Source organism: Cavia porcellus, unplaced genomic scaffold (genome assembly GCF_034190915.1).
Source record: "Cavia porcellus strain 051 isolate PalLab524CR breed Dunkin Hartley unplaced genomic scaffold, mCavPor4.1 scaffold_24, whole genome shotgun sequence".
Classification (NCBI taxonomy): domain Eukaryota; kingdom Metazoa; phylum Chordata; class Mammalia; order Rodentia; family Caviidae; genus Cavia; species Cavia porcellus.
In genome coordinates, this window is record NW_026947507.1 from 13,266,274 (window position 1) to 13,279,914 (window position 13,641).

At 42.2% G+C, this 13,641-nt stretch overlaps 1 protein-coding gene across 2 annotated transcripts in view; it reads left to right on the forward strand.

Annotated features, from left to right (window-relative positions):
- The window catches only part of Enpp6 (ectonucleotide pyrophosphatase/phosphodiesterase 6), a 125,399-nt gene that overhangs the window by 2,534 nt on the left and 109,224 nt on the right, over positions 1 to 13,641 (forward strand). The window contains exon 1 of one of the 2 annotated variants that reach the window (XM_013151608.2): positions 9,613 to 10,176. The exons of the other annotated variant lie outside the window; for it this stretch is intronic. The gene's annotated coding sequence lies outside the window, so the exon portion shown is untranslated. Of the gene's footprint in view, positions 1 to 9,612; positions 10,177 to 13,641 lie in introns of those variants that run through there. 2 annotated transcript variants of the gene reach the window in all.

Consider the following 13,641-nt stretch of genomic DNA (forward strand, 5'->3'; position numbering starts at 1 on the left):
ATGGCAGGTCATGAAGCTATCATCTCCAACATCCTAGAAATGACTCAGGGATACGTTTAGATGATTTAATTAAATATAACTGTACTTATTTTCTACCTATTATTGAAGAACTCTCCTTTTTTGTATGAAGATGTATGTATCCATTGGGGACTATACTTAAACATATGGATTGAGCATTTGAGGGTTTTACGGGCCAACAAAATTGATATGTGAGATCTTTTTGGTACCAAAAGATACTCTTTTTTAGCATTCCTAGGAATTCACAAGAGAGGATGTGAACTCACTTCATTTCTTGAATTTTTGTGCCTAAAACAGAAAACCCTTTGTGTTCCTCTCCTTGCATAGTGAAGAATGAAGGGTTACTAGGAAAAAAAAAAAAAGATAGTCTTCAAGTTAGTAGAACTTGCTCAGAGTCCGTACAGGGAAGACTTTGGCAAACCAGGGCACTGCACTGCACTGTCCTGGACCTCAGTTTCCCCAGTAAGGTAAAATGAGATGAACTCCCAAGCACCAAACAGGCCAGGATATCAAGTAGTGCTGAGTGCAGACACGAAAGTAATCAATAATGGGGAACTTAGAAAATTAAGACTGGCCCCATTCTATAGTTTGGTTCCCAAGGCTTCATGTATTGAAGGTTGGTGCTTAGGGTGTGGTATTGAGAAATACTGTGGAACTTTAGAGGTAGGACCTAAAGAGAGGTCTTTAGGTCCCTGATGCAATCTGCCCTCATAAGGGACAGAGAAAGTTCTTCTGGGCTCTGTGTGCTCTTGCCAGAGTGAGACGCCTTATAACACTAAAAGCCTAGCCTCTCATATGTTCTCTGGCTTCCTGTTTTGGAATGGAATTTCTGCCACTCAGGTGTGTTCCCACCATGATGTTATCTGTGTTCACCAGAGCCCAACCAATGGAGCCTCCCAATCTGAGAGTTTCAGAACTACAGAACTATGAATCAAATTACCTCCTTTTCTTTATAAAATTACATAGCCTTGGATATTTTACTACAGTAACAAAAAATATGCTACACTCTAATATCCTACACTTGAGAGGCCTTCACATAGAAACTCAGCAAATGGCTAAAACTCCTTAGAGAAGAATTTCACATGGGAATCACACAGATGAGAATGGAAAACCAACTCATACTGTAAGAAACCTTGGAAATCAGCTAGCTGTGGGATGATTACTTTTTTTTTTACTCCAAACATATTTGCATTGGGACAAATGTGAATAAAATTTCAGTAGTAATCAAGAAAATGAAACAAGGAATTTATTGCTGGGAATGTTGAATCTTAAGCCCTTTTATCCAGTTATCTTACATTCCAATTGAGGAGGAAAGACGTTAGGAGAGTTGATAATCTCTTTAATATTCTAAGTGAATGAGAAGGGGTTGTGTGATGAATTGTGCCCCATGATCCACCAAATTCAAGGTGACATCCCAATCCCCAGTAGCTTAAAATGTTAACTGTGTTTGGAGAGAAGCTGTTTTGAAAGATGATTAAGGTAAAGTGGGGCCATTAGAGAAGGACATATTTCAGTATAATTGGTGCTCTTATGGGAAGAAGAAGAGACACCAGTTATATGCGTGCACAGAGTAAAGGTCGTGTTACTACTCAGCAAGGAAGAGGCGTTCTGCAAGTCAACGTGACAGGCCCCAGAAGAAACCAACTCTGTCCACACCTTGATCTTGACCCTTTAACTTCCAGAAATTGTGAAACAATAAATGGCTGTTGTTAAAGCCATTCAGTCTGTGATACCTGTTACAGAGCTCAAGCAAACCAAAGCACAAAGGATCAGAGTAGCTTCCTAGTACATGACAAAGGACAGTAGAGAGGAAAATATTTTAAAGATGGCTCTAGTCTGGAAGAAACAGCCCTAAGCATGGCTTCATTGATTAGATCTGACTTTAGGTATAAACTCTTTTTCCAAGGATCTGTGTGTAGATCAACTTAATGCAACTGCAGTTTAAATGTTACAGAGTGTTTTCTGTTTCAGTTTCTCACATTGGGTCTTTGTATAAAGTTTTTCTCTCCTTAATGATAAATTCACATTTGATTTAGTGAAATTTAACAAAATCAATGGAGGAAGGTGTGATTTGTTCAATCAGGTCAAAGATTTCTCAAGTAAGAGAAATTCTGCTTATTTTTTTAAGACATTATAATTTAGTGTTGTTTTGCTAAAGCTGATGGCAGTGTTTCTTTGCAATTTTTGAATTCTTCTGGTTAAGATGTTGGAGAAAGTAGCCTAGAAATGCCCTGAGTAGCAGAGAAGCTAGTCCAGAATTATATGTTTACTGTGAACTATCCACAAGACCCAAACATGCAGAAATACATTACAGTATCACCATTTCAAAGTATACAGTATACCGTCATTTCAACATTTAAAAACTAGTAAATAAAGTACAGAGAGGTTGAGGGATTTGTCCTAGATGTCTCAGAAGCTCAGTAACAGAATTGAGGCTGGAAAAGATACTGAAGGCCTGATTCCCATGCAGCCCTAATGTAGTGCTGAGCCTGAGTCTTGGGCTGGCCAGGAGGCTGTGCATGGTGCCTTGAGATTCAGATCAGAGGTCTTCTCGGGACCAGCCCACATGGCAGTGAGAACCTGAATAATACTGATTTATTAATCCTCCATCAAAGCAAAAGTTGAGATGTTAACTGCTCAGAATTATTATCTGTGCCAGTGCATTTCCCATCACATTCCTAGAAACTGTATGTGATGCAAATTCTTACTAGCTTTCAAGGACCCAACATTCTGCAGCAATAGACTGTAACAAGGTATGCATCCTCCTACTTTTAAGAAAACATCTGATTTAAATTAAAACAGTCCTTGTTTGGACCAAAGAAAATGATTGCAGAAGATACTTGCGCAATTGCATTTTGAATAAAGCCCACACCCTCAGCCTTCTAACGAACTCAGGCTGTTGAGAAGAGGTGTCCACAAGCCTCCACCCATCTGTAACACCAGGGAGAATGGACACAGCCTCTTTCTCCTATCTGCCCTCCCAGATCAGCACTGACCTGGAATTACCCCTGCATGTTGCTCCTTAGATTTAGATACATCCTCAAATAAGTGATCTGCCTTTGGGATACCCTATTCTTCCTTGCCTGTATCTCTTATACCAAGTTCATACACTGGTGATCTCTTAGTGCTCCAGAGTTTACCCTTCATGCTAATTTCCTTACAATCGTCCCTCTTCCTGACAGTCCACTTGGGTACCAGGACCCCTTCTCCTCTCTCCTCCCAGTCCTGCCTCTGTGTCCTTTTCACCTTCCTGATCTTTTTCTATCACGGCCTGAGTCAGCTGCAGTGTCAGGGTCCATCTCAAAGTGTCCACACCTCCCTCCTTTGCTCCCACCTGGTCAAAACACCCCACCCAGCCCCATGGCTGCCTGGCACCACCTCCCTGCTCTCACTCCTCAGCTCTCAACCCTCCAGACCCTCTCATCTGTCCTCCATGGAGAAGCCAGAGCAGTTCTTGTGAAACACACATCTGTTCATTCAAATCCTCCAGGAGATTTAGTCTTCACTGCAAGTGAAATCCAAAACCTTCACAGAACTGGCTGCGTGGGCTGTCCTAACTTAATTCCAACCTTTTCCCCAATGGTCTTCTCTGGCAGCCACACATTCATTACTTGAGTGTCCCGCTGGTCCAGACATGTGTCCACTGCAGGACAGCTGCATTTTCTGCTTCTTCTAGTTAAGTGCTTTTCTCTTAGAGAGACTCAAGGTTTGATTCTCTTTTTTCAGATCTCTTCTCCAAATCCCTGTAGCACAGACATGTCTTTCCCAGTCACTGTAACTAACATTGCCTACCATCATTCATTTTCTATTCTTCTTTATTTCTTTTTCATCATAGCAGCAGCTTGCTTAGTTATTTCCATCTCCTCAAAATAAAATGAATTAAAGAAACATTTTAATGATGATCCAAACATGCAAAGTTTCAGGGAAACTGAAGATTATCCCAATTTGCTTTTAGATACTTTTAAACCAATAAGGAGGATATAAAAAGCAAAAATTGTGCTGTGCTCATATGAAAGTACTTGAGAGCCATTCAGGTAAACTGATTATCATTTATGCCAGATAATCTTATTATTCTCAAAGTATGTCTTTTAATTTTGTTTTAAATTATATTTAAAATAAGGTTGGAGGCGGCAAGAGGGTTGGAGGGAGAGTCATACATGAGAAGTGCCCCAGATATCAAAGGGGACAAGATGAAGGGAAAAATTTAACTAGAACAACAGATGTCACCATACAGCCAAGATTGCTGAAGCTGACAAATCAAAAGCAGCCGTAAGCAAAGAGCAGGCAACTCATGGTCGTCTCAGGGACCTGTGAGGGGGGTTTTCTCTGGTCCTGGCTGTCAGACTTAGGGGCGAATCTGGTTTTCAGGGCCATCTTGGTGTTCTCAAGACCCAGCTCATAATACTTATGTGGCCAGTCTGGATCTTCAGACATCATGAGAAGCTCCTTAGATATTTTAGGACATGAGGGCGTGTTAGAGGCTGACTTGTATCCACCTTGAAATTCGTGCTGTGGAGTTCTAACCCTCATATCTCAGAAGGTGACTACATTAGGAGATAGGGTTTTTAACTAGATAATTATAAAATGAGGTCATCAGGATAGGGTTTAAACTAATATCTTTGGTATATTTATAAAAAGAGGAAATAAGAACCAAAATAGGCCCAGCAGCAAAAGCGTGTCAAGACACACAGAGAGGATGGACGTCCATGAGCCAAGCAGCAGGCCTGAGGACCAGCCCTGCTGACACCTTGTTCTTGGACTACCAGCCTCCAGAACCGTGACTGCACATGTTTCCTTGGTTTCAGCTACACAGTCTGAGGTGCTTTGTTATAACAGGCCCCAGAACTTAACCAACCACGATTGTAATGCTAGGCTGCTCATGGAAGAGTGAAGAGTTATCAGACAGGCCGCTTGGACCCTCAAGCCTACTAACTGTGAGATTCCAGTAAGTCTTGCCCTGAAATCAAGAAACTTAAGGTATTTTAGATTCCTAGGGTTCCACAACAAATTACTACATATTGGGTGGTTTACAACAAAAGGCTAGAAGTCTGAAATCAAGGCGTTAGCAGGAACATGCATGCAAACATGTTCATGCCTTCTCTTAGCTGTTAATGTTGCTTCTGATCCTTGATATTCTTTGGTTTGCAAATATATCTTTGCATCCATGATCCAAGATGTTCTCCCTATGTGCCTTTCTCTGTGTTTCTTCTCTCCTTGTGTTGTAGTCAGGAGTTGTGTGGAGAACAAGTAGAATCAGGACATGGATTTTATAATATTATTTTTATAATGGTCATCGCGACTTAACACAAGAAAATGCAGGAAATCCATCCACAACACCAAAGACAGAATATTTAGTCAAGGACCTAAATCCCACAGCAATGTCCTACGTAAGTCCAGATAAAAACCCAGAGCTCATGACAATGCCTCCCACGAGTCCAACTGGAGGTCCAGAGTCCACAAGAAGGACTCATGCCAGTCTCTTACGGATCCGTGCCAGGAAGGCCCAAAGGTCAGAGGTGAAAGGAAGTCCATGCCAGCGGGGTGAAGGAGCTGTGCTGGTGGGATGAGGGTTCCACACTGCAGCCAAGAAGTCACACTCAAAGACCAGGGCTGTCCTGAAAGACACCACAGCCATCCTCAGCGACACAGAGGCCCCGAGCTCCTTCGATGACAAGCACAGTTGGGTACATGCCAGAAAGCTAGTGTGAGAAGTTCATCCTGGAGACCAAGTGGCACACGTCTTCCTCTCTGGAGCCAGGAAGCAATGCTCGATGTGAGGACCAAAGTTTCTCCAGGAGAACCAATGGCTCAAACAGCAATTCATGGAAGAACCCACAATGCCTTCATGCAACAACACAGTAATGCCTCAATGCCTCAACAACCTCCTTCTCCTTCTCCACCTATTTATGATGGCAACTTTCCTTAGGTGGAGCATCTTCACTCAGTGCCATGCTGATGTAATCCAGCTGGCATTAAGTTGACCACCAGTTCTTAATCCATAACACCTTGTAAGGATAACAACCATATTAAATTAAGATGTGCTCTAATAATCTCTTCTTGAGTACATTTATAACTACCTCATTTCTAAAAGGGATGTACACAGAGGGCTAGAACTTCAACATGTTTCTTCCATTCAACCTGTAACATGCTGCAGTGGCAATCCACTACAGTTATCAATGTAACTGGTGGTCACCTTAAACATCAGCTGAACTCAATCATTGTGGCCATGAGCATGGATGACCCACCAGAGGACTGTTGCCAGCATAAAAAGGAGACCTTGGAGCTGGGGATTTAGCTCAGTGGCATAAGTGCCTGCCTGGCAAGCATGAGATCATGAGTTCAATCCCTGGTACCAAAAACAAAACAAAAAACAAAAAGGAGACCTTGAGAGGAAGAGTAGCATTGTGTGTTCTCCTAAGTGTTGCTGTTATTTGGGGCTGTTCGTTCTCCTGGAGAAGCTTGTCATGCTGATTTCCCTGATATGAATTCGGTCATTATCATTGGAGGAGCGTGGGACCTTGTCACTGAGAATGGCTGTGGTTCACTTTGGAGGAGCTCTGATCCTTGAGCATCACTTTATGACTCTGGAGGGGAAAATATGTGCTATTTAATCTCCAGGAGAAGATTGTCACATTGGCTTCCTGAGGTGAACTTGGCTGTTCTCATCTTTGGAGGAGCTCAGGACCTCACTGTCTCTGAGGATGGCTGTAGTACTTTTTAGGGGTCTTTATTTTGAGTGTGACTTCTTGGCTTCAGTGTAGAACCCTCAACCTACTAGCACAGATCCTTCACCATGCTAGCATAGACTCTCCAGCTTTCCACTGCTGACCTTTGGCTCTTCCCGGCTCAGATCCATGGAACAGACTTGCATGAGTCATTGCGGTGGACTCTAGGTTTTTAGCTGAACTCATGCAGGTTACTGCTATGGGATCCAGGCCCTTAGCTGGATTTTCTGTCTTTAGTGTTGTGGACAGATTTTCTTGTATTTAACTCTAGGTGACCATCATAAATAATAAGTTCTATGTCCTATATGTAGTTGTTCTTCTTGCAACCTTAACTACAACACATGTAGTGTAGTGCAAAGTGTTACGAATTTACTATTGATGGTCTAATTTCATCTATTTTGTCACTTTTCAACTTCCAGAATTTGAATATCACTCTTCTAGTTTTAATATTTTTCTTGATAAAATTAAAGAAGTAAAACTTCCCTAATAGGTTTTTTGTGGGGACAGGGATAAAATACATGTGTGAAATTACCATTATTAAAACCACATATTACACATGGTATCAGTAAGGTTAGATTAACATATGGCATTAACATGAAATTCCAAACTATACTTGAGTCTTTAAATTTCTCATTCATATTCTGGCCTTTGGTAATTAACTCTCCTCTTTTTTCTCTTCATTCTGGGGCCCAGGCTGAAAAAAGGGGGCTTATAAACGAGACATGCTATTCCCACACAGAAAAGCAGGGATAACTTTTAATGTTAATGAAATGTGTCACAAATACCACATTAGTATTGGTTGCATTGTATAAATTTGTAGGATTTAATGTCCTCCGAAAACCTAGATGAGAAAAAGATTTTTAAAAACACCCTTAATATAAAATAACAACTGAAGGGTGGAATAGCAATACAGAAGGCCAAGAGAAGAAGTGTTTCAGAGCTATGAACAGTGTGCAGTTTAAATGAATGGCAGATAAAGAAGTGTCTGCAACTGAGACACAGAGGTGCTATTGGGGGTTTTAAGGGACTTCCCCATCTCCCTGGAGAAACCACGTGGTTTCGTACTGATACCATGTGCAAGTATAGATACCATGTAGATCTACAATTAAATATTGGAAGTGAGCAGAAAGATTTTAGTAAATGATAAATTTTGGGCCAAATATTGAGAGAAATGAAACTCATGCAAAGGCTGTGTTGATAGATGGGATGTAGCACAGCCAGCCTGAGAGAGGTGAACATGAATAAGAAAGAGGAAGGATTTTTTTGTGTGTGTCTTTTTTCTTTTTATCAGTACCAGGGATCAAACTCACAACTGCCTGCTTGCAAGGCAGGTGCTTATGCCGCTGAGCTATATCTCCAGTCCCAAGAGGAAGGATTTTAAACCTGTTTAGCAATTGTGTCAGGGTTGGAGGGCAACAGATAAATGACTTGGTAAAGAAAAAGAAAAAAAAAAACAACAAAAGAAAGAGGAGGAAATACATGCAAATAATAGAAGCTTTGAAAACTAAACCAGAGACAGTACAGCAAGTCCCTCCTCTATCCTTTCCCACTTCAAATATTTGGGCAGCTATTCTTTGTGAAGGGCAAGAGTTGAGTTTGAAGAGCACCCTTGATGTAGGACTTGCTGATTGGCTGAGACATCACTATGAAAGAATTGAAAGGACGGGAGCTTGAACTGATTCCAAGGCTGCGAGATACTCACAAGTCTGAATAAAGGAGCTCCTATTAGCACAGATGGGAAAACTTCAGGGGATGTTTATTTCAGTGAGATTTATTTGGGAAGTAAACTCTCATCAAATTATATTTCAAATAGAGCATGATATTCACTGGGCTTTAGCCCTTTAGAAAAATCAGAAATAATGTGTTAAAGGAGAGTTCTAGAAACATGTAGCATGACCATATGAAGTAGAGAAAACAATCCTTGGGTCTCAATATTTTTCTTGTCACCCAGCTTGTAAAAAATATTTCTCATAGTTACACAAGTAAAACATGTTTTCTCATTTGCAAGAATTTTGGTCTAAATTTTGTTACTTATTTCCCAGGGACACTTAGCAACAACCTTCTGCACTCCCACTTAAAACCACAGTCTCTGTGATAAACCCTGGTGAAACTGCCCAAAGAAGGAGTCGGGTAGGTAAGGTATCAGGCAACAGAAGCCATAAAGAGCTCTAATCTAAGAAAAAGATGTGTTGCAAGTATTTACAAAAATAATGTCTCCTGGCACATCATTATTTAAGCTTCCATCAACAAACTTCTTTACAATGAAATGCTACTTTTTTTTTTCATTTCTGTTTTTCATTTTTATTAGTACCAGGGATCGAACTCACGACTACCTGCTTCCAAGGCAGGCGCTTATGCCGCCGAGCTAAATCCCCAGCCCCTGAAATGCCACTTTTAAAAGAGTACACTTCTCTTGGCTTTCATGATGATGATAAGGGCTCCTTATATATGGCACTTGACTGCTAGAAAGTCATCCCCTGAAGGAGGGAGCAGTGAGGGTCATGGATAAAGCTTTAGAATGTGGTGAAAGCTTTTGATTAGAATAACAGCAAACCCTTTTCCAAAGATTCATCCACATGGAGCCATTGTGATCAACAAACCATAGCCCATCTGACACGGCTCTTGCTTCCTCGGAGCCCAGTGTTGATTGCTAGGACCACATGCCTCCTGGAGCTCTGGGAGTCTGGTGGAGTCATGCTGGTCTCAGGATCAGCTTCTCCGGGAATGTGATACCAAACATGGGTTGAAGGAATTTAAAATTAACTCAGAGGGAGCCTGACTCAGCATGTTAACATTTCTTTCGGGGACTCTTTAAATAACACCTACTCATGTTTCATAGTACCTCTCTGTGAATAAAGCCATTGTGTCCTAGTCTAACTAGGCAGCGACTGGGACAGGCCGGGGACTCCTGTGGGTCCTGTGGACAACATTTGGCGCATGTTGGACACTTTGCTTGACCTTAGCCAGCACCTATCCTCAGCTCTTTTGGTAGCAAGGAAACAGGTCCAGCAGCCAGCTCTTAGAATGTTGTGGATAGATCTGTTGAGACAAAGGACTGTCCAGCCTGAAATCATAAATGAACTCTGAGTCTGAAATCCTGCATATAATTTACTCCTGGAAGATTAATTCTCCCTGACTGTCTTTAAGAGGAAGAGCTCTGTGGTCACTGAGTCTGAGTGAGGCAGCCTCTGTGGGGTCACTGCAAATGCCTGCAGCAAGAACACGAACCTGTGTGCTGTGGATCACCAATGGAGTGGGCCCGGTTCCCAGGCCTGTCACTGCCTGTTGTGAGCGGCCTTGTCCATTCGCCTCAGTATGTGCACGCAAAGGCTCTGATGTAAGGCACTGGTGGACCAGAGAGGGCCCAGGAATGTGAGTCACAGGACCAGCTTTTTTCCAATTCTACTTTCTTCTGAATCAACTGGGACTTTGGGTAAGTTGCACTATCCTCCTAGTCCTGGGTTCTTTTTGCTTTAAAATGAGAGGATTGGATGGGTGAAACTCTGGGATTCATTATACATTAGTGAGTGCCAAATGTACACTGGGGATGTTCTAGGTATCTGGGATGTGATAGTGAGGTCCCAAGGACAGAAACAGAAGGGAAGAATAATTGGAAAGGCCTCTGCATTAGACTCTGTACCCTCTGACCCTGTAGGCTCACAGCAACTCCACTTGGGCTGAGTTTAGGCATTTGAAGAATGTCATCTTCAGATAACCCCACTGGATGCTGAGAGTCCCTGACAAGGACTCTGACCTGAGGAGAGTTAGGGGGAGCAGCTGGAAGTCCCCATGTCTGTAGCTGTAGTGGTTGAGATACCGACAGAATTTGCCTAAAGGAGTCCTGGGTCTAGGTCTCTTTCATATTCTGCACACAAATTAAATAAATTTGCCCACTGGCTCTGCAGCATGTCTGGTTTTTCCCTGTAAAATTATAACAGGTAAACTTAAGAAAAAAGTCTGCTTTAATGGTTGAAGGCAAAAACCTTTAACCCAGGTGTCTGGGAGAAAACCTCAGATACTATATTCTTCAGTCGCTCATTAGCAGACCATGGTCCTAGTGCAGAGCACACTCCCCAGCCCCTTTCAATCACTACCGTGAAACCTGGACTTATGAAAACATGCCTAAGGATCATTCCTTCAGGTCCATCCAACCTGACTATGCGAACTCAGGTGTTTTCCTTCCCTCTCTGGGTGCCAGTTTGTAAAGTAGTTGGTCTGGAAGACATTCCATCCCTGGGCTAGCCAAAGATGCAAGATGTGGTGACACTGAGATTGGGGATAGGAAGGCATGAGGACCTCGGAGAAGACAACAGGATCTACATTCTTGGGTCCAGCAGCTCTTGGAAAAAGCTGCCAAGTCACTTAGCCTCAGATGTTCCCACCAGTGTGTTCTGTGTGTAAGTGATCAGCTACTTTAAAATCTTTTCACTTATGTTTTTCAGTCGTGGTCACATAGGCTCCATAGTGTGAAGCAGACTCTCTTCCTCCCTTCCTTCCAGACAGGTAGAAGGTGGCACTAAGTTATCCCTGACACCTACATTCAGGGGTGTTAAGGACCAGCAAATGACTTTTGCCAATTGTAAGAAAAATATAACTTTAAAAATATATACGGAGCCAGGGGTGCTGGTGTACACCTGTGATCCCAGTACTCAAGAGGCTGAGGCAGGAGGATAGCTGCAAATTTTAAGTCACCCTGGACTTAAAGCCAGTCTGAACTATATAGCAAAACCCTGTCTCAAAAAACAAGAAACCCCATAAGGAATTAATAGTGATTATGATTCCCTACTGAAGTGTCAATTATATAGATGAGAGATAAAGATGTCTTGTTGCCTATCTTTTATTTTATCCATTTGAAATGTGAAATAAAAATGCCTATATTTCTCAGAACATGCTCATTTCTAGCTAAATAAGCAGAAATTTTAATTCAACATTAAGACATGGATTTATGATTCAGTGAAATATATTCATATATAAGTCTTTAAAAGACTTTTCCAGCTTAGTATGTATAAGGCTAGTGTGTGAGAGACAAAGTGTGGTAGTTCGGGTTAGTGTTTCTTAAATTGTATTGCAGGCCATTGAGGAGCAACCAGCCAGGACTCAGAAGGCTCACTATTATCTTTTGAACAGCATTGGCCTGCCACTGTCCCGCTGAACAACAGGGCTAGTGACAAGCTATGAGGCCCGCTGCAGCCTCTGAATGTCTTCCACTCCCAACGTGGTCCCTTAAACTGTCCCCGTAGGCTGGGTCAGCCCATACATCAATTTACCTTGCTGTTAGTCCACACTCTCTCCGGAGCTCAGTACAGGGCAGCCAGTCACCACATCTGGACGCAGTGTTTGCTCAAAAGAGACTTTTGATTTATGCTTGTTGGACATCTTTGGCTGTCTGACACCACAGTGGAAGACTTACCTTGTTTCTTTCTTCTGTACTCTAGAGTTTTGCTGCTGAATGCTGTCCTTGATGTTCCTCTGTTTTCTAACAGCCTTGCTAGTGCATTCACATGCCTAATTTGATCTCCCTGAATTCTGCATTCTTTTGGTCCATATTCTTAGGTCTCCAAGTTACCTCCACTCATTTTCACACTGAACATCCGTCTCATCCCCAGTGCCAAAAGCAATACCATTGCCATGTTCAGCCTGTCACCTTGGACTTTTCATCACTCGGATCTTTGTTTTTTTTAAGGGGGGTGTCTTTGTGGGTGGATCCAAATTCAGGCTCCAGTTACTCCTAGTCGAGTTCGTTCTTCTGCAGTTTAGCCATCTGGCCTCAGTGATACCCTTCTATGTGCATTCCTGTGTGTGACTTTCATAGTTCATCTTAGCATGTTTTGAGTAAAATATAACATTAAACTATGTGAATGGGCTTGGGAATATGTAAAAAAATTCACTGTATCCCAGTTCAAATCTCCCTCAAAGACATTTAAAATTATAAAGTTGTAAAGCAAATGTCAGAAATGCTACTACATTTGTCTTATGGAGCAGAGTAGAATACTAAGGTCTGAGACTTCAGGTCTAAGAGCCCAGGAGAAGACTTCATCAAATATGGATCTCTGAGTCGGGCCAACATCTGTCCTCTCTCGAGAGTCAAGGATGGAAGCCCAGGCTTTCCTTCTGAGCACCTCCAGCTTGTTTTCTCAGGTTTCTCTGTTTCCCTAAGTTCTCATCTTTGCTCTGCTTTTTCACAACTGGGCTTCCATGAGTGGCTCTTGCTTGGTTGCTCATTCCTATTACCATCTCTCACAATGTGCAAGCCAAAAATAAAGACGGGATTCAAAGCTGTGTGTGTGTGTGTGTGTGTGTGTGTGTGTGTGTGTGTGTGTGTAGATCTCATCAAAGATATCCTAGAGGGTAGAGTCACTAGAACATTAGGTGTGGTGTTTGGACTTCACCATTCTCCCTACTTATACCGTGGGTAATAACTGAAGGCTGGAGGCAATTCCTTCAGCTCCTGTCATAATCTCACAAGTCCTGATGGAACAGATTGGAAAATCTGGATACATTGACTCAGGCTTGTAATTAGAATACTCTGGTGGTGGTGGTGGGGCGTTTAGGCAGGAAAACGAAAAGTTCGAGCCTGACCTGGGCAAGTGAATGACCTAATGAGACTCTGTCGCAAAATAAAAAATAGAACGGGCTAGAGACACATCTCAGGACAAAGTCCCTGAGTTCAGTCCCCAGTACCACCAAACAACAACAACAACAAAAAGCATGTCCTCCAAATTTACTCTTAGCTTGTGTCAACATGTATCACAACTTTTAGCTTAAATCAAATGAAAACAATTGTGACTTTATTTTCCTGATAGCCCACCACCTGTTGGACTCAAGTTCTGAGCTGATTAGCCAGCTGTGTATGTATCTTGAAAATGTACCTCAGGAGCTTCCTTCGAGGGATAAACTA